The sequence below is a fragment of the Pristiophorus japonicus genome, chromosome 14, assembly GCF_044704955.1.
Source record: "Pristiophorus japonicus isolate sPriJap1 chromosome 14, sPriJap1.hap1, whole genome shotgun sequence".
NCBI classification, from domain to species: Eukaryota; Metazoa; Chordata; class Chondrichthyes; family Pristiophoridae; genus Pristiophorus; species Pristiophorus japonicus.
The window spans coordinates 102,169,679-102,193,285 of record NC_091990.1 but is presented as its reverse complement, the minus strand read 5'-3'; positions in this window follow the sequence as shown (position 1 = coordinate 102,193,285).

The following is a 23,607-nucleotide window of genomic DNA, read 5'->3' as shown; positions in this document are numbered from 1 at the left end:
TGATGTGGTTGGGATTACGGAGACATGGCTCCAGGATGATCAGGGCTGGGAACTCAACATCCAGGGGTATTCAACATTCAGGAAGGATAGAATAAAAGGAAAGGAGGTGGGTAGCATTGCTGGTTAAAGAGGAGATTAATGCAATAGTTGAGAAGGACATTAGCTTGGATGATGTGGAATCTATATGGGTAGAGCTGCAGAACACCAAAGGGCAAAAAACGTTAGTGGGAGTTGTGTACAGACCTCCAAACAGTAGTAGTGATGTTGTGGAGGGCATCAAACAGGAAATTAGGGGTGCATGTAATAAAGGTGCAGCAGTTATCATGGGTGACTTTAATATGCATATAGATTGGGCTAACCAAACTGGAAGCAATACGGTGGAGGAGGATTTCCTGGAGTGCATAAGGGATGGTTTTCTAGACCAATATGTCGAGGAACCAACTAGGGGGGAGGCCATCTTAGACTGGGTGCTGTGTAATGAGAGAGGATTAATTAGTAATCTCGTTGTGCGAGGCCCCTTGGGGCAGAGTGACCATAATATGGTGGAATTCTACATTAGGATGGAGAATGAAACAGTTAATTCAGAGACCATGGTCCAGAACTTAAAGAAGGGTAACTTTGAAGGTATGAGACGTGAATTGGCTAGGATAGATTGGTGAATGATACTTAAGGGGTTGACAGTGGATGGGCAATGGCAGACATTTAGAGACTGCATGGATGAACTACAACAATTGTACATCCCTGTCTGGCGTAAAAATAAAAAATGGAAGATGGCTCAATCGTGGCTATCAAGGGAAATCAGGGATAGTATTAAAGCCAAGGAAGTGGCATACAAATTGGCCAGAAATAGCAGTGAACCAGGGGACTGGGAGAAATTTAGAACTCAGCAGAGGAGGACAAAGGGTTTGATTAGGGCAGGGAAAATAGAGTACGAGAGGAAGCTTGCAGGGAACATTAAGACGGACAGCAAAAGTTTCTATAGATATGTAAAGAGAAAAAGGTTAGTAAAGACAAACGTGGGTCCCCTGCAGTCAGAATCAGGGGAAGTCATAGTGGGGAACAAAGAAATGGCAGACCAATTGAACAAATACTTTAGTTCGGTATTCACTAGGGAGGACACAAACAACCTTCCGGATATAAAAGGGGTCAGAGGGTCTAGTAAGGAGGAGGAACTGAGGGAAATCCTTATTAGTCGGGAAATTGTGTTGGGGAAATTGATGGGATTGAAGGCAGATAAATCCCCAGGGCCTGATGGACTGCATCCTAAAGTACTTAAGGAGGTGGCCTTGGAAATAGCGGATGCATTGACAGTCATTTTCCAACATTCCATAGACTCTGGGTCAGTTCCTATCGAGTGGAGGGTAGCCAATGTAACCCCACTTTTTAAAAAAGGAGGGAGAGAGAAAACAGGGAATTATAGACCGGTCAGCCTGACCTCAGTAGTGGGTAAAATGATGGAATCAATTATTAAGGAAATCACAACAGCGCATTTGGAAAGAGGTGACATGATAGGTCCAAGTCAGCATGGATTTGTGAAAGGGAAATCATGCTTGAGAAACCTTCTGGAATTTTTTGAGGATGTTTCCAGTAGAGTGGACAAGGGACAACCAGTTGATGTGGTATATTTGGACTTTCAGAAGGCTTTCGACAAGGCCCCACACAAGAGATTAATGTGCAAAGTTAAACCACATGGGATTGGGGGTAATGTGCTGACATGGATTGAGAACTGGTTGTCAGACAGGAAGCAAAGAGTAGGAGTAAATGGGTACTTTTCAGAATGGCAGGCAGTGACTAGTGGGGTACCGCAAGGTTCTGTGCTGGGGCCCCAGCTGTTTACACTGTACATTAATGATTTAGACGAGGGGATTAAATGTAGTATCACCAAATTTGCGGATGACACTAAGTTGGGTGGCAGTGTGAGCTGCGAGGAGGATGCTATGAGGCTGCATAGTGACTTGGATAGGTTAGGTGAGTGGGCAAATGCATGGCAGATGAAATATAATGTGGATAAATGTGAGGTTATCCACTTTGGTGGTAAAAACAGAGAGACAGACTATTATCTGAATGGTGACAGATTAGAAAAAGGGGAGGTGCAACGAGACCTGGGTGTCATGGTACATCAGTCATTGAAGGTTGGCATGCAGGTACAGCAGGCGGTTAAGAAAGCAAATGGCATGTTGGCCTTCACAGCGAGGGGATTTGAGTACAGGGGCAGGGAGGTATTGCTACAGTTGTACAGGGCCTTGGTGAGGCCACACCTGGAGTATTGTGTACAGTTTTGGTCTCCTAACTTGAGGAAGGACATTCTTGCTATTGAGGGAGAGCAGCGAAGGTTCACCAGACTGATCCCCGGGATGGCGGGACTGATATATCAAGAAAGACTGGATCAACTGGGCTTGTATTCACTGGAGTTCAGAAGAATGAGAGGGGATCTCATAGAAACGTTTAAAATTCTGACGGGTTTAGACAGGTTAGATGCAGGAAGAATGTTCCCAATGTTGGGGAAGTCCAGAACCAGGGGTCACAGTCTAAGGATAAGGGGTAAGCCATTTAGGACCGAGATGAGGAGAAACTTCTTCACCCAGAGAGTGGTGAACCTGTGGAATTCTCTACCACAGAAAGTTGTTGAGGCCAATTCAAAAAGGAGTTAGATATAGTCCTTACTATTAGGGGGATCAAGGGGTCTGGCGAGAAAGCAGGAATGGGATACTGAGGTTGCATGTTCAGCCATGAACTCATTGAATGGCGGTGCAGGCTCGAAGGGCTGAATGGTCTACTCCTGCACCTATTTTCTATGTTTCTATATTTCTATGTCTATGTAGGAAGAAAATTAAAGGGTCGGACCTCAAAGATAGTAATCTCCGGGTTGCTTCCGATGCCACGTGCTAATGACTATAAGAATAGAAGGATAGAGAGGATGAACATGTGGCTGGAAAGTTGGTATAGGAGGGAGGGCTTTAAATTCTTGAGGCATTGGGACCACTTCTGGGGGAGATGGGACCTGTATAAACTGGATGGGTTGCACCTCAACAGCGACGGGACCAATATCCTCGTGGGGAGCTTTGCTAGTGCTGTTGGGGAGAGTTTAAACTTGCTTTGCAGTGGGATGGGAACCTGAGAACGAATTCAAAACGGAAGGAAGTAAAGCTGAAATTGGATAGTAAGAATCTAGAAAGCGAATCTGTAAGACAGAGGAAACAGGGTTTAGTATGTAGTAAGCAAGGAGGTCTTCCTGTGCTGAATGGTATATACTTTAATGGAAGGAGTATAACGAATAAGGCGGATGAGCTAAACGTACAGCTAGACACTTGGGAGTATGACATTATAGTCATTACAGAAACATGGCTGAAAGAGGGGCAGGTTTGGCAGATCAATATTCCTGGCTACAGAATTTTTCGACAAGACAGAGAAGGGGGTAAAAGGGGGAGGGCGTGTTGCAGTACTGATTAAAGAAACTATTATAGCAGTGGGGAGGGATGATATGTTAGAGGGATCATCAAATGAGGCTATATGGGTCGAATTAAAAAATAAAAAATGGCCGATCACACTTCTGGATGTGTATTATAGACCCCCAAACAGTGGGAGGGAGATTGAGGAGCAAATATGTCGGCAAATTGTTGTGAAGTCCAAAAACCATAGGGTAGTAATAGTAGGGGATTTTAACTATCTAAATATTGATTGGGACAAATTTAGTGTGAAGGGTGTAGAGGGTGCAGAGTTTTTGAAATGGATTCAAGAGAACTTTTTTAGTCAGTATGTAGTAAGCCCAACACGAGAGGCAGTCTTGGATTTAGTTTTGGGGAATGAAGCTGGGCAGGTTGAAGGGGTACTAGTGGGAGAGCACTTGGGTGCCAGTGACCATAATTCAGTCAGACTCAAGTTGGTTATGGATAAGGACAAGAATAGGCCTGGAACAAAAGTTCCGAATTGGGGCAAAGCTAATTTTGCTAAGTTAAGGAGTGATTTGGCCATGGTGGATTGGAAACAGCTACTTGTGGGTAAATCAGTGTCGGAACAGTGGGAGGCATTTAAGGAGGAGATCTGGAAGACCCAGACCTAACATGTGCCCTTAAAGAAAAAGACGGAAAAATAATTCGAGAGCCCCTTGGATGTCTAGGGATTTACAGGGGAGGATTAAGAAAAAAAGGGACGCTTATGTAATATATCAACGGCTAAATACCATAGAATCTTTGGAGGAATATAGAAAGTTAAGAGGCAAAATTAAAAAGGATATTAGGAATGCTAAGAGAGAGCACGAGAAATTCTTGGCCAGTAAAATTAAGGAAAACCTTAAGATGTTCTTTTAATATATTAAGAGTAAGAGGATAACTAAAGAAAGGGTAGGGCCTATTAGAGACCATGAGGGTAATCTTTGTGTGGAGGCGGATGTTAATAGGGTTCTTAACGAATACTTTGCATCTCTTTTCACAAAGGAAAGGGACAATGCAGATACTGCTATCGAGGAAGAGTGTGATATTCTGGATGAAATAACTATAGTGAGAGAGGAAATATTAAGAGGTTTAGCAGCTTTGAAAGTAGATGAGTCCCCAGGCCCAGATGAACTGCATCCCAGGCTGTTGAGCGAAGTAAAAGAGGAAATAGCAGAGATCTTGCCCATCTTTTTCCAGTCCTCTTTGGATTTGGGAATGCTGCCGGAGGATTGAAGGACTGCTAATGTAGTACCCTTGTTTAAGAAGGGAGAAAGGGATAGACCGAGTAATTAAAGGCCTGTCAGCAGAACCTCAGTGGTGGGAAAATTATTGGAAACAATCCTGAAAGACAGGATAAGTCTGCATATGAAAAGGCAAGGACTAGTTAGGGACAGTCAGCACGGATTTGTTAAGGGAAGATCGTATCTGACTAACCTGATTGAATTTTTTGAGGAGGTAACCAAGAGGGTAGATGAGAGTAGTGTGTACGATGTAGTATATATGGACTTTAGCAAAGCTTTTGATAAGGTCCCCCATGGTAGACTAGTCATGAAGGTTAAAGCCTATGGAATACAGGACAAATTGTCAAGTTGGATCCAAAATTGGCTTGGAGGTAGAAAGCAAAGGGTAATGATTGGTGGATGTTTTTGTGACAGGAAGGATGTTTCCAGTGCGGTTCCGCAAGGCTCAGTACTGGGACTCTTGCTTTTTGTGGTATATATCAAGGATTTAGATTTGAATATAGGAGGTATGATTAAGAAGTTTGCAGATGGCACTAAAATTGGCTGTGTGGTTGTTAATGAAGAGGAAAGTCATGGGCTGCAGGAGGATATCAATCTGCTGGTCAGGTGGGCAGAGCAGTGGCAAATGGAATTTAATTCAGAGAGGCGTGAGATGATGCACTTTGGGAGGGCTAATAAGGAAAGGGTATACACATTAAGCAGTAGGCCACTTAATAGTGTAGATGAACAAAGGGATCTTGGAGTGCTTGTCCAGAGATCCCTGAAAGTGGCAGGCCAGGTGGATAATGTGGTTAAGAAGGCATACGGAATGATTGCCTTTATTGGCCGAGGCATAGAATATAAGAGCAGGGAGGTTATGCTTAAATTGTATAATACTTTGGTTAAGCCACAGCTGGAGTATTACATGCAGTTCTGGCCGCCGTATTATAGGAAGGACATGATTGCACGAGAGAGGGTGCAGAGGAGATTTACTAGGACGCTGCCTGGAATGGAGAAGTGGATAGTGGATAGTAAGGGTCTATTTCCATTGGTGGAGGGGTCTATTACGAGGGGATATAGTTTTAAGGTGGTTGGTAGAATGTTTAGAGGGGATTTGAGGGAGGGCTTCTATACGCAGAGGGTTGTGGAGATCTGGAACTCACTGCCTGGAAGAGTGGTGGATGCAGAAACACTCACCACTTTTAAGAGATGGTTGGATGGGCACTTAAAGTGCAGCATCCTGCAGGGTTAGGGACCTAGAGCTTGGGATTAGACTGGATAACCTTTTGTTAGACGGAACACATATAATGGTAAGTACTGCAGGGAATAGAATACGGCCAGGGTGAACTCCTGGAGTAGTTTCAATCACCTGGATGGGTCGGAGAGGAATTTTCCCAGATATTTTCTCCCTAAATTGGCTTGGGTTTTTATCTGTTTTTTGCCTCTTCCAGAAGATCACATGGCTCCAGTTGGGGTGGAATGTAGAATGTTTTAGTGTATAAGGAATGTCACAGTTGTGAGCTGGATTGGTTGGGCTGCGTGCTCTTTACCTTTCTGTCATTGTTCATAGGTTTATATGTAACTTTTAGGGCTGCTGACCAAGGGCCATATGGCTATTTGTCAGCCAGCTCAGACACGATAGGCCGGAATGGCCTCCTTCTGCGCTGTGAATTTATAAGCTTCTATATTTCTATGTCTGTTGTCCATTGCCTGCTGTCTGTCGTCCGTTGCCTGTTGTCTGTTGTCCATTGTCCGTTGTCTGTTATCTGTTGCCTGTTGTCCATTGTCTGTTGTCCGTTGCATATTGCCTGTTGTCTGTTGGCTGTTGTCTGTTGCCTGTTGTCTGCTGTCTGTTGTTTGTTGCCTGTTGTCCGATGCCTGTTGTCCGTTGCCTGTTGCCTGTTGTCTGTTGTCCATTGTCTGTTGACCATTACCTGTTGTCTGTTGCCTGTTGTCTGTTGCCTGTTGACAGTTACCTGTTGTCGGTTGTCTGTTATCTGCTGCCCATTGTCCATTGTCTGCTGTCCATTGTACATTGTCCATTGCCTGTTGTCTGCTGCTTGTTGCCTGTTGTCTATTGCCTGTTGCATGTTGCCTGTTCATTTTCTGTTGTCTCTGTCTGTTGTCTGTTGTCCATTGCCTGTTGACTGTTACCTGTTGTCTGTTGCCTGTTGCCTGTTGTCCATTGCCCGTGGTCTGCTGCCTGTTATCTGTTGTCTGTTGTCTGTTGCCTGTGGTCTGTTGTCTGTTGCCTTTTGTCTGTTGTCTGTTGTCTGCTACCTGCTGTCTGTTGCCGGTTGTCTGTTATCTGTTGCCTCTTGTATTTTGTGCATTGCCTGTTGACTGTTGCCTGTTATCTGTTGTACATTGTGCACTGCCTGTTGCCTGCTGTCCATTTCCTGTTGTCTGTTGCATTTTGTCTGTTGTCTGCTGTCTGTTGTCTGTTGTCTCTTGCCTGTTGCCTGTTGTCTAATGCATGTTGTCAGCTGTCTGTTGCCTGTTGTCTGTTGTCTGTTGTCCATTGCGTGTTGTCTGTTGCCTGTTGTCGGTTGCTTGTTCTCTGTTGGCTTTTGCCTATTGCTTGTTGTTCGTTGTCTGTTGCCAGTTGCCTGTTGTCCATTGCCTGTTGACTGTTGTCCGTTGCTTGTTGTCCGATGTCCATTGCCTGTTGTCCATTGCCTGTTGCCTGCTTTGTGTTGTCTGTTGCCTGTTGTCTGTTGTCCATTGTCTGTTGTCTGTTGACTGTTGTATGTTGCCTGTTGTCCATTGCCTGCTGCCTGTTGCCTGTTGTCTGTTGCCTGTTGTCTGTTGTCCATTATCTGTTGACCATTGCCTGTTGTCCGTTGCCTGTTGTCTGTTGTCTTTTGTCCATTACCTATTGTCTGTTGCCTGTTGTCTGTTGTTAGTTCTCTGTTGGCTTTTGCCTATTGTCTATTGCCTGTTGCCCATTTTCTGTTATCCATTGCCTGTTGTCAGTTGCTTGTTGTCCACTGTTCATTGCCTTTTGTCCGTTGCATGTTGCCTGTTGTATGATGCCCACTGCCTGTTGTCTGCTCCCTGTTGTCTGTTTTCTGTTCCCTGTTGTCTGTCGTCTGTCATCTGCTGCCTGTTGTCTGTTGTTTGTTGCCTGTTGCCTGTTGTCCATCGTCTGTTGTCCATTGCATATTGCCTGTTGCCTGTTGTCTCTTGCATGTTCCCTGTTGTCTGTTGTTTGTTGACTGTTGTCCGATGCCTGTTGTCCATTACATGTTGGCTGTTGTCTGTTGTCCATTCCCTGCAGTCTGTTGTCCATTGCCAGTTGACTGTTGTCCATTGCTTGTTGTCCGTTGTCCATTGCCTGTTGCCTGTTGTTCGTTGCCTGTTGACTGTTGTCCATTGCTTGTTGTCCGTTGCCAGTTGCCTGTTGTTCGTTGCCTGTTGACTGTTGTCCGTTGCTTGTTGTCCATTGGCTGTTGCCTGTTGTATGTTTCCTGTTGCCTGTAGACTGTTACCTGTTGCCTGTTGTGCGTTGTCCAATGCCTGTTGTCCATTGCCTGTTGTCTGTTGTTGGCTGTCTGTTTTCTGTGCCTATTGCCTGTTGCCTGTTGTACGTTGCCTGCTTTCTGTTGCCTGTTGCCTGCTGTCTGTTGCCTGTTGCCTGTGGTTCATTGCCTGTTGTCTGTTGCCTGTAGTCTGTTCTCCATTGTCTGTTGTCCATTGCCTGTTGTCCATTGCCTGTTGTCCATTGTTTGCTGCTTGTCGCCTGTTGCCCATTGTCTGTTGTCTGTTGCCTGTTATCTGTTGCCTGTTGTCTGTTGCCTGTTGCCTATGGCCTGTTGTCTGTTGCCAGCTACCTGCTGCCTGTTGCCTGTTGTCTGTTGACTGCTACCTGTTGCCTGTTGCCTGTTATCTGTTGACCATTGCCTGTTGTATTTTGTGCATTGCCTGTTGCCTATTATCTGTTGTATATTGCCATTTCCTGTTGTCTGCTGTCTGTTGCCTACTGTATTTTGCCTGCTGCCTGTTGTTTGTTGCCGGTTGTCAGTTATCTGTTATCTGTTGTATTTTATGCATTGTCTGTTGACTGTTTCCTGTTATCTGTTGTACATTGCCTGTTGCCTTGTGTCCATTGCCTGTTGTCTGTTGCATTTTGACTGTTGTCTGTTGTCTCTTGCTTGTTGCCTGTTGTCTGTTGCATGTTGTCAGCTGTCTCTTGCCTGTTGTCTGTTGTCAAAGGCCTGATGTCTATTGCCTGTTGTCTGTTGTTTGTTCGCTGTTGGCTTTGCCTGTTGTCTGTTGCCTGTTGCCCATTGTCTGTTATACATTGCCTGTTGTCTGTTGCTTGTTGTCTGTTGTCCACTGTCCATTGCCTTTTGTCCATTGCCTGTTGCTTGTTGTCTGTTGTCTTATGCCCACTGCCTGTTGTATGTTGTCTGTTGTCTGTTGTATGATGCCCACTGCCTGTTGTCTGCTCCCTGTTGTCTGTCGTCTGTTATCTGCTGCCTGTTGTCTGTTGTCTGTTGCTTGTTGCCTGTTGTCCATCGTCTGTTGTCCATTGCATATTGCCTGTTGCCTGTTGTCTCTTGCATGTTCCCTGTTGTCTGTTGTTTGTTGACTGTTGTCCGATGCCTGTTGTCCATTACATGTTGGCTGTTGTCTGTTGTCCATTCCCTGCAGTCTGTTGTCCATTGCCAGTTGACTGTTGTCCATTGCTTGTTGTCCGTTGTCCATTGCCTGTTGCATGTTGTTCGTTGCCTGTTGACTGTTGTCCATTGCTTGTTGTCCGTTGCCAGTTGCCTGTTGTTCGTTGCCTGTTGACTGTTGTCCGTTGCTTGTTGTCCACTGGCTGTTGCCTGTTGTATGTTTCCTGTTGCATGTAGACTGTTACCTGTTGCCTGTTGTGCGTTGTCCAATGCCTGTTGTCCATTGCCTGTTGTCTGTTGTTGGCTGTCTGTTTTCTGTGCCTATTGCCTGTTGCCTGTTGCCCGTTGCCTGCTTTCTGTTGCCTGTTGCCTGCTGTCTGTTGCCTGTTGCCTGTGGTTCATTGCCTGTTGCCTGTTGCCTGTAGTCTGTTCTCCATTGTCTGTTGTCCATTGCCTGTTGTCTGTTGCCTGTTGTCCATTGCCTGCTGCATGTCGTCTGTTGCCCATTGTCTGTTGTCTGTTGCCTGTTATCTGTTGCCTGTTGTCTGTTGTCTGTTGCCTGTTGCCTATGGCCTGATGTCTGTTGCCTGCTACCTGTTGCCTGTTGCCTGTTGTCTGTTGACTGCTACATGTTGCCTGTTGTCTGTTGACCATTGCCTGTTGTATTTTGTGCATTGCCTGTTGCCTATTATCTGTTGTATATTGCCGTTGCCTGTTGTCTGCTGTCTGTTGCCTACTGTATTTTGCCTGCTGCCTGTTGTTTGTTGCCGGTTGTCAGTTATCTGTTGCCTGTTGTATTTTATGCATTGTCTGTTGACTGTTTCCTGTTATCTGTTGTACATTGCATGTTGCCTGGTGTCCATTGCCTGTTGTCTGTTGCATTTTGACTGTTGTCTGTTGTTTCTTGCTTGTTGCCTGTTGTCTGTTGCATGTTGTCAGCTGTCTCTTGCCTGTTGTCTGTTGTCCAAGGCCTGTTGTCTGTTGCCTGTTGTCTGTTGTTTGTTCGCTGTTGGTTTTTGCCTGTTGTCTGTTGCCTGTTGCCCATTGTCTGTTATACATTGCCTGTTGTCTGTTGCTTGTTGTCTGTTGTCCACTGTCCATTGCCTTTTGTCCATTGCCTGTTGCTTGTTGTCTGTTGTCTTATGCCCACTGCCTGTTGTATGTTGTCTGTTGCCTGTTGTCTGTTGCCTGTTGTATGTTGTCCATTGCCTGTTACCTGTTGTCTGTTTTCTGTTCCATGTTGTCTGTCGTCTGCCATCTGTTGCCTGTTGTCTGTTGCCTGTTGTCCATTGTCGGCTGTCCATTGCATATTGCCTGTTGCCTGTTGTCTCTTGCATGTTCCCTGTTGTCTGTTGCTTGTTGCCTGTTGTCCGATGCCTGTTGTCCATTACATGTTGGATGTTGTCCATTGCCAGTTGACTGTTGTCCATTGCTTGTGGTCCGTTGTCCATTGCCTGTTGCCTGTTGTTCGTTGCCTGTTGACTGTTGTCCATTGCTTGTTGTCCGTTGCCAGTTGCCTGTTGTTCGTTGCCTGTTGACTGTTGTCCGTTGCTTGTTGTCCATTGCCTGTTGCCTGTTGTATGTTTCCTGATGCCTGTAGTCTGTTATCTGTTACCTGTTGCGCGTTGTTCATTGCCCGTTGTCTGTTGCTTGTCGTCTGTTATTTGTTGCCTGTTGTCTGTTGTCCATTGTCTTTTGTCTGTTGTTGGTTGTCTGTTGTCCATGCCTATTGCCTGTTGCCTGTTGCCTGTTGTCCATCGTCTGCTTTCTGTTGCCTGTTGCCTGCTGTCTGATGTCAGTTTCCTGTTGTTCATTGCCTGTTGACTGTTGTTCATCGCCTGTTGTCCATTGCCTGCTGCCTGTTGTCTGTTGCCCATTGTCTGTTGCCTGCTACCTGTTGCCTGTTGCCTGTTATCTGCTGTATATTGTCCGTTGCCTGTTGTCTGCTGTCTGTTGCCTACTGTATTTTGCCTGCTGCCTGTTGCCTGTTGCCGGTTGTCAGTTGTCTGTTGCCTGTTGCCTGTTGTATTTTATGCATTGCCTGTTGACTGTTAACTGTTGTACATTGTCTGTTGCCTGTTGTCTGTTGTCCATTGCCTGTTGTTTGTTGCCTTTTGACTGTTGCCTGTTGCATATTGCCTGTTGCATTTTGCCAGTTGTCTATTGCCTGTTGCTTGTTGTCTCTTGCCTGTTGCCTGTTGTCTGTTGTATGTTGTCAGCTGTCTGTTGCATGTTGCCTATTGTCTGTTGTTCATTGCCTGTTGTCTGCTACCTGCTGTCTGTTGTCTATTGCTGGTTGTCTGTTATCTGTTGCTTCTTGTATTTTGTGCATTGCCTGTTGACTGTTTCCTGTTATCTGTTGTACATTGTCCATTGCCTGTTGCCTGCTGTCTATTGCCTGTTGTCTATTGCATTTTGACTGCTGTCTGTTGTCTGTTGTCTGTTGCTTGTTGTCTGTTGCCTGTTGTCTGTTGTTTGTTCTCTGTTGCCGGTTGTCTGTTGTCTGGTGCCTGTTGCCTGTTGTCCATCGTCTGTTGTCCATTGCATATTGCCTGTTGCCTCTTGCATGTTCCCTGTTGTCTGTTTCCGGTTGTCAGTAATATGTTTCCTGTTGTATTTTATGCATTGCCTGTTGACTGTTAACTGTTGTACGCTGTCTGTTGCCTGTTGTCTGTTGCCTTTTGACTGTTGCCTGTTGCATATTGCCTGTTGCATTTTGCCAGTTGTCTATTGTCTGTTGCCTGTTGTCTGTTGTTTGTTCGCTGTAGGCTTTTGCCTATTGTCTGTTGTCTGTTGCCTGTTGCCCATTGTCTGTTATCCATTGCCTGTTGTCTGTTGCTTGTTGTCTGTTGTCCACTGTCCATTGCCTTTTGTCCGTTGCCTGTTGCCTGTTGCCTGTTGTCTGATGCCCACTGCCTGTTGTATGTTGTCTGTTGCCTGTTGTATGTTGTCCATTGCCTGTTGCCTGTTGTCTGTTTTCTGTTCCCTGTTGTCTGTCGTCTGTCATCTGTTGCCTGTTGTCTGTTGCCTGTTGCCTGTTGCCTGTTGTCCATTGTCTGTTTTCCATTGCGTATTGCCTGTTGCCTGTTGTCTCTTGCATGTTCCCTGTTGTCTGTTGTTTGTTGCCTGTTGTCCGATGCCTGTTGTCCATTACATGTTGGATGTTGTCTGTTGTCCATTCCCTGCAGTCTGTTGTCCATTGCCAGTTGACTGTTGTCCATTGCTTGTTATCCATTGTCCATTGCCTGTTGTTTGTTGCCTGTTGACTGTTGTCCATTGCTTGTTGTCCGTTGTCAGTTGCCTATTGTTCGTTGCCTGTTGTCTGTTGCTTGTTGTCCATTGGCTGTTGCCTGTTGTATGTTGCCTGTTGCCTGTAGTCTGTTACCTGTTGCCTGTTGCGTGTTGTCCATTGCCCATTGTCTGTTGCTTGTTGTCTGTTATTTGTTGCCTGTTGTCTGTTACCTGTTGTCTGTTGCCCATTGCCTGTTGTCTGTTGTCGGTTGTCTGTTGTCCGTGCCTATTGCCTGCTGCCTGTTGCCCGTTGCCTGTTGTCCATTGCTTGCTTTCTGTTGCCTGTTGCCTGCTATCTGTTGCCTGTTTCCTGTTGCCTGTTGTCTCTTGCCTGTTGCCTATGGCCTGTTGTCTATTGCCTGCTACCTGGTGCCTGTTGTCTGTTGTCTGTTGCCTGATGTCTGTTGACTGTCGCCTGTTGTATTTTGTGCATTGCCTGTTGACTGTTACATGTTATCTGTTGTATATTGTCCATTGCCTGTTGTCTGCTGTCTGTTGCCTACTGTATTTTGCCTGCTGTCTGTTGTCTGTTGCCGGTTGTCAGTTATCTGTTGCCTGTTGTATTTTATGCAATGCCTGTTGACTGGTAACTGTTGCACATTGTCTGCTGATGTTGCCTGTTGTCCAGTTCCTGTTGTCAGTTGTCCGTTGCATGTTCTCTATTGTCTGTTATCTATTCCCCGTCCTCTGTTGTGTGTTGTCTGTAGCCTGTTGCCTGTTAACTGTTGCCCATTGTCCATTGCCTGCAGTCTGTTGTCTGTTGCCAGTTGTCTGTTATCTGTTGCCTGTTGTGCATTGTCCATTGCCCGTTGTCCATTGAATGTTGTATTTTGCCTGTTGTTTGTTGTCTGTTGCCTAATGTCTGTTGTCCGTTGCCTGTTGTCTGTTGTTGGCCATCTGTTGTCCATGGCTGTTGTCAGTTGTCTGTTGCCTGTTGCCTGTTGTTCATTGCCTGTTGACTGTTGTCCACTGCATGTTGTTCATTGTCCATTGCCTGTTGTCTGTTCTCCATTGCCTATTGTCTGTTCTCTGTTGCCTGTTGCATGCTGCCTGTTGCCTGTTGTCTTTTGCCTGTTGTCTGTTGCCTATTGCCTGTTGCATGTTGTTTGTTGCCTGTTGTATGTTGTCCATTGCCTGTTGACTGTTGCCTGTTATGTGGTGTATATTGTCTGTTTCCTGTTGTCTGTTGTCCATTGCCTGTTGTCTGTTGCATGTTGTCTGTTGTCCATTGTTTGTTTTCCACTGCCTGTTGTCTGTTGTCCGTTGCATGTTGTCCAATGTCTTCTGCCTGTGGTCTGTTGCCTGTTGTCTGTTGTCTGATGTCTGTTGTCCATTGTCTGTTATCCATTGTCTTTTGTCCATTGTCTACTGCATGTTGTCGGTTGCCTGTTGCCTGTTGTCTGTTGCCTATTGCCTGTTGCATGTTGTTTGTTGCCTGTTGTATGTTGTCCATTGCCTGTTGCCTTTATCTGATGTACATTGCCTGTTTCCTGTTGCCTGTTGTCCATTGCCTGTTGGTTGTTGACTGTTGTCCATTGCCTGTTGACTGGTGCTTGTTGACTGTTGCCTGTTGCCTATTGCCTGTTGCATTTTGCTTGTTGTCAGTTGTCTGTTGCCTGCTGTCTGTCATCTGTTATCTGTTGCCTGTTGCGCGTTGTTCATTGCCCATTGTCGATTGCATGTTGTCTGTTGCCTGTTGTGTGTTGTCTGTTGCCTGTTGTCTGTTGTCTGTTGCCTGTTGTCTGTTGTCCATTGCTTTTGTCTGTTGTTGGTTGTCTGTTGTCTGTGGCTGTTGTCGGTTGTCTGTTGCCTGTAGCCTGTTGTCCATTGCCTGCTGCCTGTTGCCTGTTGTCTGTTGTCTGTTGCCTGTTGCCTATGGCATGTTGTCTGTTGCCTGCTACCTGTTGTCTGTTGTCTGTTGCCTGTTGTCTGTTGACTGTTGCCTGTTGTATTTTGTGCATTGCCTGTTGACTGTTGCATGTTGCCTACTGTATTTTGCCTGCTGCCTGTTGTCTGTTGCTGGTTGTCAGTTATCTGTTGCCTGTTGTATTTTATGCATTGCCCGTTGACTGGTAACTGTTGCACATTGTCTGTTGATGTTGTCTGTTGTCCATTGCCTGTTGTCTGTTGCCTTTTGACTATTGCCTGTTGCATATTTCCTGTTGCATTTTGTCAGTTGTCTATTGTCTGTTGCCTGTTGTCTCTTGCCTATTGCCTGTTGTCTGTTGCATGTTGTCAGCTGTCTGTTGCCTGTTATTTGTTGTCTGTTGTTCATTGCCTGTTGTCTGATGCCTGTTGTCTGTTGTCTGTTATTTGTTTGCCGTTGCCTATTGTCTGTCTGTTGCCTGTAGTGCATTGTCTGTTGTCCTTTGCCTGTTGTCTATTGTCTGTTTACCATTGCCTGTTGTCAGTTGTCCGTTGCATGTAGTCTATTGTCTGTTATCTATTCCCCGTCCTCTGTTGTGTATTGTCTGTAGCCTGTTGCCTGTTAACTGTTGCTCATTGTCCATTGCCTGTTGTCTGTTGCATGTTGTCTGTTGTCCATTGTCTGTTTTCCACTGCCTGTTGTCTGCTGTCCGTTGCAGGTTGTCCAATGCCTTCTGCCTGTGGTCTGTTGTCTGTTGTCTGTTGTCTGATGTCTGTTGTCCATTGTCTGTTATCCATTGTCTTTTGTCCATTGTCTACTGCAAGTTGTCGGTTGCCTGTTGCCTGTTGTCTGTTGCCTATTGCCTGTTGCATGTTGTGTGTTGCCTGTTGTATGTTGTCCATTGCCTGTTGACTCTTGCATGTTATATGATGTACATTGCCTGTTTCCTGTTGCCTGTTGTCCATTGCCTGTTGGCTGTTGACTGTTGTCCATTGCCTGTTGTCTGGTGCTTGTTGACTGTTGCCTATTGCCTGTTGCATTTTGCCGTTGTCAGTTGTCTGTTGCCTGCTACCTGTCATCTGTTATCTGTTGCCTGTTGCGCATTGTCCATTGCCCATTGTCGATTGCATGCTGTCTGTTGCCCGTTGTTTGTTGTTCGTTGCCTGTTGTCTGTTGTCTGTTGACTGTTATCCATTGCCCATTGCCTGTTGTCGGTTGCCTATTGCCTGTTGCATATTGTTTGTTGCCTGTTGTATTTTGTCTATTGCTGTTGCCTGTTGCCTGTTATCAGGTGTACATTGTCTATTTCCTGTTGCCTGTTGTTCGTTGCCTGTTGGCTATTGCCTTTTGTCTGTTGTCTGTTGCCTGCTGCCTGTTGTCTGTTGTCCATTGCCTACTGTCTGTTGCCTGTTGTCTGTTGTCTGTTGTCCCTTGCCTGTTGTCTGTTGTCTTCTGCCTGTCACCCATTGCCTGTTGTCCATTGCCTGTTGTCTGTTAACTGTTATCCATTGTCCATTGCCTTTTGTCCATTGCCTTTTGTCTGTCACCTGTTGTCTATTGTCTTGTGTATGCTGCCTATTGCCTGTTGTCTGTTGTCTGTTGTCCATTGTCTGTTGCCTGTTATCTGTTGTCTGTTGTCTGTTGTCTTTTTTCCATTTCCTGTTGCCCGTTGCCTGTTGTCTGTTGCCTGTTGCATGTTGCCTGTTGCCTGTTGCCTTTTGTTCATTTCCTGTTGTCTGTTGCCCGTTGTCTGTTGCCTTTTGTCTGTTGTCTGTTTTCTGATGCTGGTTGTATGTTGTTTTTGCCTGTTGACTGTTGTCTGCTGTCCCTTGTAAGTTGCCTGCTGCCTGTTGTCTGTTGCCTATTGCCTGTTGCATGTTGTTTATTGCCTGTTGCATGTTGTCCATTGCCTTCTTACTGTTGCCTGCTATCTGATGTACATTATCTGTTTCCTGTTGCCTGTTGTCTGTTGCCTGTTGGCTATTGCCTGTTGTCTGTTGCATGTTGTCTTTTGTTTGTTGTCCATTGCCTGTTGCTAATTGCCAGTTGTCTGTTGCCTGGTGGCTGTTGTCTGGTGCCTGTTGCCTGTTGTCTGCTGCCTGTTGTCCATTGTCCATTTTCCATTGCCTGTTGTCTGCTGCCTGTTGTCTGTTGTCCATTGTCCATTGCCTTTTGTCTGTTGCTTATTGTCTGTTGCCTGTTTCTGGAACCTGTTGCCTGTTGTCTGCTGCCTGATGTCTGTTGTCCATTGTCCATTGCCTTTTGTCTGTTGCCTGTTGTCTGTTGAAAGTTGTCAGTTGTCTGTTGCCTGTTGCCTGTTGTCTGTTGACAATTGCCTGTTGCCTCTTGTCTGTTATCTTTTGCCTGCTGCTTATTGCCTGTTGTCTGTTGCCTGATGTCTGTTGTCTGTTGCCTGCTGCCTGTTGCTTTTTGTCCATTTCCGGTAGTATGTTGCCTGTTACCTGTTGTCTGTTGTCTTTTATCCATTTCCTGTTGTCTGTTGCCTGTTGTGTGTTGTTTGTTTTCTGATGCCTGTTGTCTGTTGCCTGCTGCCTGTTGCTTTATTGTCCATTTCCGGTAGTCTGTTGCCTGTTGCCTGATGTCTGTTGTCTTTTATCCATTTCCTGTTGTCTGTTGCCTGTTGTGTGTTGTCTGTTTTCTGATGCCTGTTGTATGTTATTTGTCTCCTGTTATCTGTCCGTTGTATGTTACCTGTTGCCTGTTGTCCAGTGCCTGTTGTCTGTTGTATGTTGCATGTTGTCTGTGGCCCATTGCCTGTTGCCTGTTGTCTATTGTCCTATGCCTGTTGCTTATTGCCTGTTGACTGTTGCCTGTTGTCTATTGCCTGTTGCATGTTTCCTGTTGCCTGTTGTCCATTTCCTGCTGTCTGTTGCCTGTTATCTGTTACCTGTTATCTGTTGTCCTATGCCTGTTGTATGTTGCCTGTTGTCTGTTGTCCGTTGTCTGTTGCCTATTGTCTGTTGCCTGTTTCCTGTTGCCTGTTGCCCATTGCCTGCTGCCTGTGATCTGTTACCTGTTGTCTTTGGCCTGTTGTCCATTGTCTGTTGTCCAATGCATGTTGTCTGTTGCTCGTTGTCTGTTGTCTGTTGTCCATTGCCTGTTGTCTGTTGCCTGTGTCTGTTGTATGTTGTCTGTTGCCTGTTGTATGTTTTCCATTGCCTGTTGCCTGTTGCCTGTTATCTGATGTACATTGTCTGTTTCCTGTTGCCTGTTGTCCATTGCCTGTTGTCTGTTGTCCATTGCCTGTTGGCTGTTGCCTGTTGTCCATTGCCTATTGGCTGTTGACTGTTGTCCATTGCCTGTTGTCTGGTGCTTGTTGACTGTTGCCTGTTTCTGGAACCTGTTGCCTGTTGTCTGCTGCCTGATGTCTGTTGTCCATTGTCCATTGCCTTTTGTCTGTTGCCTGTTGTCTGTTGAAAGTTGTCAGTTGTCTGTTGCCCATTGCCTGTTGTCTGTTGACAATTGCCTGTTGCCTCTTGTCTGTTATCTTTTGCCTGCTGCTTATTGCCTGTTGTCTGTTGCCTGATGTCTGTTGTCTGTTGCCTGCTGCCTGTTGCTTTTTGTCCATTTCCGGTAGTCCGTTGCCTGTTGCCTGTTGTCTGTTGTCTTTTATCCATTTCCTGTTGTCTTTTGCCTGTTGTGTGTTGTCTGTTTTCTGATGCCTGTTGTATGTTGTTTGTCTCCTGTTATCTGTCCGTTGTATGTTACCTGTTGCCTGTTGTCCATTGCCTGTTGTCTGTTGTATGTTGCATGTTGTCTGTGGCCCATTGCCTGTTGCCTGTTGTCTATTGTCCTATGCCTGTTGCTTATTGCCTGTTGACTGTTGCCTGTTGCCTATTGCCTGTTGCATGTTTCCTGTTGTCTGTTGTCCATTTCCTGCTGTCTGTTGCCTGTTATCTGTTGCCTGTTATCTGTTGTCCTATGCCTGTTGTATGTTGCCTGTTGTCTGTTGTCCGTTGTCTGTTGCCTATTGTCTGTTGCCTGTTTCCTGTTGCCTGTTGCCCATTGCCTGCTGCCTGTGATCTGTTGCCTGTTGTCTTTGGCCTGTTGTCCATTGTCTGTTGTCCAATGCATGTTGTCTGTTGCTCGTTGTCTGTTGTCTGTTGTCCATTGCCTGTTGTCTGTTGCCTGTGTCTGTTGTATGTTGTCTGTTGCCTGTTGTATGTTTTCCATTGCCTGTTGCCTGTTATCTGATGTACATTGTCTGTTTCCTGTTGCCTGTTGTCCATTGCCTGTTATCTGTTGCATGTTGTCTGTTGTCCATTGCCTGTTGGCTGTTGCCTGTTGTCCATTGCCTATTGGCTGTTGACTGTTGTCCATTGCCTGTTGTCTGGTGCTTGTTGACTGTTGCCTGTTTCTGGAACCTGTTGCCTGTTGTCTGCTGCCTGTTGTCTGTTGAAAGTTGTCAGTTGTCTGTTGCCTGTTGCCTGTTGTCTGTTGACAATTGCCTGTTGCCTATTGTCTGTTATCTTTTGCCTGCTGCTTATTGCCTGTTGTCTGTTGCCTGATGTCTGTTGTCTGTTGCCTGCTGCCTGTTGCTTTTTGTCCATTTCCGGTAGTCTTTTGCCTGTTGCCTGTTGTCTGTTGTCTTTTATCCATTTCCTGTTGTCTGTTGCCTGTTGTGTGTTGTTTGTTTTCTGATGCCTGTTGTCTGTTGCCTGCTGCCTGTTGCTTTTTGTCCATTTCCGGTAGTCTGTTGCCTGTTGCCTGCTGTCTGTTGTCTTTTATCCATTTCCTGTTGTCTGTTGCCTGTTGTGTGCTGTCTGTTTTCTGATGCCTGTTGTATGTTGTTTGTCTCCTGTTATCTGTCCGTTGTATGTTACCTGTTGCCTGTTGTCCATTGCCTGTTGTCTGTTGTATGTTGCATGTTGTCTGTGGCCCATTGCCTGTTGCCTGTTGTCTATTGTCCTATGCCTGTTGCTTATTGCCTGTTGACTGTTGCCTATTGCCTGTTGCATGTTGCCTGTTGTCTGTTGTCCATTTCCTGCTGTCTGTTGCCTGTTATCTATTGCCTGTTATCTGTTGTCCTATGCCTGTTGTATGTTGCCTGTTGTCTGTTGTCCATTGTATGTTGCCTATTGTCTGTTGCCTGTTTCCTGTTGCCTGTTGCCCATTGCCTGCTGCCTGTGATCTGTTGCCTGTTGTCTTTGGCCTGTTGTCCATTGCCTGTTGTCCAATGCATGTTGTCTGTTGCTCGTTGTCTGTTGTATGTTGTCCATTGCCTGTTGTCTGTTGCCTGTGTCTGTTGTATGTTGTCTGTTGCCTGTTGTATGTTTTCCATTGCCTGTTGCCTGTTGCCTGTTATCTGATGTACATTGTCTGTTTCCTGTTGCCTGTTGTCCATTGTCCATTGCCTGTTGTCTGTTGCATGTTGTCTGTTGTCCATTGCCTGTTGGCTGTTGCCTGTTGTCCATTGCCTATTGGCTGTTGACTGTTGTCCATTGCCTGTTGTCTGGTGCTTGTTGACTGTTGCCTGTTTCTGGAACCTGTTGCCTGTTGTCTGCTGCCTGATGTCTGTTGTCCATTGTCCATTGCCTTTTGTCTGTTGCCTGTTGTCTGTTGAAAGTTGTCAGTTGTCTGTTGCCCATTGCCTGTTGTCTGTTGACAATTGCCTGTTGCCTCTTGTCTGTTATCTTTTGGCTGCTGCTTATTGCCTGTTGTCTGTTGCCTGATGTCTAGTGTCTGTTGCCTGTTGCCTTTTGTCCATTTTCGGTAGTCTGTTGCCTGTTGCCTGTTGTCTGTTGTCTTTTGTCCATTTCCTGTTGTCTGTTGCCTGTTGTCTGTTGTTTGTTTTCTGATGCCTGTTGTATGTTGTTTGTCTCCTGTTATCTGTCCGTTGTATGTTACCTGTTGCCTGTTGTCCATTGCCTGTTGTTTGTTGCCTGTTGTCTGTTGTCTGTTGCATGTTGTCTGTGGTCCATTGCCTGTTGCCTGTTGGCTATTGTCCTATGCCTGTTGCTTATTGCCTGTTGCCTGTTGCCTATTGCCTGTTGCATGTTTCCTGTTGTCTGTTGTCCATTTCCTGCTGCCTGTTGCCTGTTATCTGTTGTCTGTTCTCTGTTGTCCTATGCCTGTTGTATGTTACCTTTTGTCTATTGTCTGTTGTCTGTTGACTATTGTCTGTTGCTTGTTGCCTGTTGCCCATTGCCTGCTGCCTGTGATCTGTTGCCTGTTGTCTTTGGCCTGTTGTCCATTGTCTGTTGCCCAATGCATGTTGTCCGTTGCCCGTTGTCTGTTGTATGTTGTCCATTGCCTGTTGTCTGTTGCCTGTGTCTGTTGTCCATTGTCCGTTGTCCATTGCCTCTTGTCTGTTGCCTGTATCTGTTGTCCATTGCCCGTTGTCCATTGCCTGTTGTCCGTTGCCTGTTGTATGTTGTCCATAGACTGTTGATGTTGCCTGTTATCTGATGTACAGTGTCTGTTTCCTTTCACCTGTTATCCGTTGTCTGTTGCCTATTGTCTGTTGTTCATTGCCTGTTGTCTGGTGCTTGTTTGTTGGTGGTTGCCTATTTCTTGTTGCATTTTGCCTGTTGTCTGCTGCCTGTTGCCTGTTGTCCATTGTCTATTGTCCATTGCATATTGTCTGTTGCCTGTTGTCTGTTGTATGTTGTCCATTGCATGTTGCTTTCTGCCTGTTGCTTGTTGTCTGTTGCCTGTTGCCTGTTGTCCATTGTCTGGTGTATGTTGCATGTTGCCTGTTGTCTGTTGCCTACTGACTGTTGTCCATTGCCCATTGCATGTTGTCTGCTGCCTGTTGCTTGTTGTCTGTTGCATGTTGCCTGTTGTCTGTTGTCTGGTGTCTGTTGCTTGTTGCCTGTTGTCTGTTGCCTACTGACTGTTGTCCATTGTCCATTGCATGTTGTCTGATGCCTGTTGCCTGATGTCTGGAGCTTGTTGCTTGTTGTCTGTTCTCTGTTGTCTGTAGCCTGTTGCCTGTTGCATTCTGCATTTTGTCTGTTGCCTGTTCACTGTTGTCTGTTCCCTGTTGTCTGCTGACTGCTGCCCATTGACTGCTGTCTATTGCCTGTCGTTTCTTGCCTGTTGCCTGGCGCTTGTAGCTCGTTGTCTGTTGCCTGTTGCCTGTTGCATGTTGACTATTGTCTGTTGCCTATTATCTGTTGTCCATTGTCTATTGCCTGTTGTCTGTTGCATGTTGTCGGTTTACTGTTGCCTGTTATCTGTTGTACATTGTCTGTTGCCTGTTGTCCATTGCCTGTTGCCTGTTGTCTATTGTCCTATGCCTGTTGCCTGTTGATTGTTGCCTGTCGCCTATTGCCTGTTGCATGTTTCCTGTTGTCTGTTGTCCATTTCCTGCTGTTTGTTGCCTGTTGTCTGTAGTCTGTTCTCTGTTGTCCTATGTCTGTTGTATGTTGCCTGTTGTCTGTTGCCTGGTGCCTGTTGTCTGATGTCCATTGTCTGCTGTTTGTTTCCTGCTGTTTGTTGTCTGTTCTCTGTTGTCCATTGCCTGTTGTCAGCTGTCCATTGCCTGTTGCCTGTTGTCTGTTGTCCGTTCCCTGTTGTATGTTGTCAATTGCCTGTTGTCTGTTGTCTATTGCCTGTTGCTTGTGGTATATTGGCTGTTGTCCATTGTCTTTTGTCCATTGCATGTACCCTGTTGTCTGTTGTCTGTTGTCTGTTGTCTGTTGTCCATTGCCTGTTGCTTGTTGCCTGTTGCTTGTTGTCTGTTGCCTGTTGCCTGGTGTCTGTTGCATGGTGTCTGTTGCATGTTGCCTTTTGTCTGTTGCCTGTTGTCTGTTGTCTGTTGCCTTCTGTCTGTTGCATATTGTCTGTTGCCTGTTCTCTGTTGTATCTTGCCTGTTGCCTGTTGTCTGTTGTCCTATGCCTGTTGCCTGTTGCCTATTGCCTGTTGCATGTTGCCTGTAGTCTGTTGTCTGTTGCCCATTGCCTGTTCTCTCTTGTCCATTGCCTGCTGTCTGTTGCCTGTTGTCCGTTGTCTGTTCTCTGTTGTCCGTTGCCTGTTGCCTGTTGCATTTTGCCTGTTGCCTATTGGCTGTTGCCTACTGTCCATTGCCTGTTGTCTGTTGCCTTTTGCCTGTTACCTGCTGTACATTGTCAGATTGCCTGTCGCCCGTTGTCTGTTGCCTGTTGTCTGTTGTCCATTGCCTGTTGTCAGCTGTCCATTGCCTGTTGCCTGTTGTCTGTTGTCCGTTCCCTGTTGTATGTTGTCAATTGCCTGTTGTCTGTTGTCTATTGCCTGTTGCTTGTGGTATATTGGCTGTTGTCCATTGTCTTTTGTCCATTGCATGTACCCTGTTGTCTGTTGTCTGTTGTATGTTGTCCATTGCCTGTTGCTTGTTGCCTGTTGCTTGTTGTCTGTTGCCTGTTGCCTGGTGTCTGTTGCATGGTGTCTGTTGCATGTTGCCTGTTGTCTGTTGCCTGTTGTCTGTTGTCTGTTGCCTTCTGTCTGTTGCTTATTGTCTGTTGCCTGTTGTCTGTTGTCCTATGCCTGTTACCTGTTGCCTATTGCCTGTTGCATGTTGCCTGTAGTCTGTTGTCTGTTGCCCATTGCCTGTTCTCTCTTGTCCATTGCCTGCTGCCTGTTGCCTGTTGTCCATTGTCTGTTCTCTGTTGTCCGTTGCCTGTTGCCTGTTGTATTTTGCCTGTTGCCTATTGGCTGTTGCCTACTGTCCATTGCCTGTTGTCTGTTGCCTTTTGCCTGTTACCTGCTGTACATTGTCAGATTGCCTGTCGTCCGTTGTCTGTTGCCTGTTGTCTGTTGTCCTATACCTGTTGTCAGTTGCCTGTTGCCTATTGCCTGTTGCATGTTGCCTGTTGTCTGTTGTCGGCTGTGCATTGCCTGCTGCCTGTGGTGTGTTGCCTGTTGCCTGTTGCCTGTTGTCCATTGCCTGTTGTCTGCTGCCTGCTTCTTGTTTTCTGTTGCCTGTTGCATGTTTCCTGTTGTCTGTTGTCTGGATTCTGTTGCACGTTGCCTGTTGTCTGATGTCTGTTGCCTCTTGTCCGTTGTCCATTGCCTGTTGTCTGGTGCTTGTTGACTGTTGCCTGTTGCCTATTGCCTGTTGCATTTTGCCTGTTGTCTGTTGCCTGTTGCCCATTGTCTGTTGTCTGTTGTCCATTGCCTGCTGTCTGTTGCCTTTAGTCCATTGCCTACGGTCTGTTGCCTGTTGTCTCTTTCC